At 32.5% G+C, this 1,294-nt stretch overlaps 1 non-coding gene across 1 annotated transcript; it reads left to right on the top strand.

The window, feature by feature from the left end:
* Positions 1-353: 353 nt before the first annotated feature.
* LOC138389027 (U6atac minor spliceosomal RNA) lies at positions 354-479 on the top strand. The gene has a single exon (XR_011234471.1). It is a non-coding gene; the product is annotated as a U6atac minor spliceosomal RNA (small nuclear RNA).
* The last annotated feature ends 815 nt before the right edge of the window (positions 480-1,294 follow it).

Genomic DNA, 1,294 nt, shown 5'->3' with positions numbered 1-1,294 from the left:
TAACCACGTACAAGACATTACAATAACAAATAGTGGAGTTGAAAGAAATTTTTCTAAACTATTAATAAGAAAAAAATAAATTTTGGTAGATCTTGCTTGAGAAGACTGAACTTTATTTTCTCTATAGAAAATATTACCATTTTGTTATCATACAAAGACATGATCAAAGAAGATACAAACAAAAATATAGTTAGAAAAGTATTATAGAGATGGACCAGGCCAGTTAATTAATGAAAATGTTTAGTTTTCCTGGATCTTGTGAAAGTTTTAGCAGTTATCAGCATTTTAAAATTTGTAAATCATTGTGATTTATTTTCCCATTATTCTAAATTGTAAATGATTAGTCACTTTTCACGTTCCATGAAAGGAAAGAAGGTTAGCATTCCCCTTGACAAGGATAGAAGAGGCCCTCAGACCTAAAAACATGCATGCAGTTAAGGCATTGCCACCTACTTCATAGCATCTAATCATAGTTTTGGATATAAAACACTATATAGCAACTAATTCACATCTGTAGACTTTGTCATTTCATGGAAATATGTAATGAAATAATGTGAAATGGAAAAAAAGGCAGCATATAATTTATGACTACAATAATAAAAATATATGTGATATGCATTTACAAAAAACAAAAATACATTTGTCCATGTAAGAATATTACTTTCTCTTCTGGATAAGGTTGCACATGCTAATATATGTAATATAAATAAATAAGTAAATAAAATAGGGACTTTTCAATTAAATTTGCTATTTATAGTTTGACATTCTTAAAGAAGAACTTTGAAGGAATAGCAACTTCATGTGTCACAAAACCTGAATCTGTCCCTGATATCAGAATAGCTTCAAAGTCTAGGTGGCTCATATGGGATGTTGTCTAGCATGTTAATATTTTGAAGTCAAGAGCAAACTTTTTCACAATAAAAGGGAAATTCTTAGGAATGTGTGAAGAAAGTTAGAAAAAACTCAAATTAGAAACATCCCTTCCTTTAGTGCAAAAGTGCCTGGTTTTGTGTCATCCAGAATCACTATTCTTTGCTCAAGTGACGCTATCTGGAAAGGCTGCTAGTGCAGGTGAAAATGCTGTGAAAGCCATTCCGTTTCAGTCACCACCCTCCACTTACCCCCCAAAAAGATTGGTGAAGGTGACTACCCCTAGATCATATCTTGGATTTTGGTGAAGTTGGTCTGTATTAGAGAAGAGTGTTAACGAGGGCTGCCACAAGGAAACAGAAGCACAGAATCTAAGTATGTGAAGAATGAATGAAATTTTAAGCACACGTGTCTGAGAAAGTTA

This window comes from Eulemur rufifrons, chromosome 7 (genome assembly GCF_041146395.1).
Source record: "Eulemur rufifrons isolate Redbay chromosome 7, OSU_ERuf_1, whole genome shotgun sequence".
NCBI classification, from domain to species: Eukaryota; Metazoa; Chordata; class Mammalia; order Primates; family Lemuridae; genus Eulemur; species Eulemur rufifrons.
Note: the sequence above shows the minus strand (reverse complement) of the source record. Positions and strands in the feature narration are given on the sequence as shown.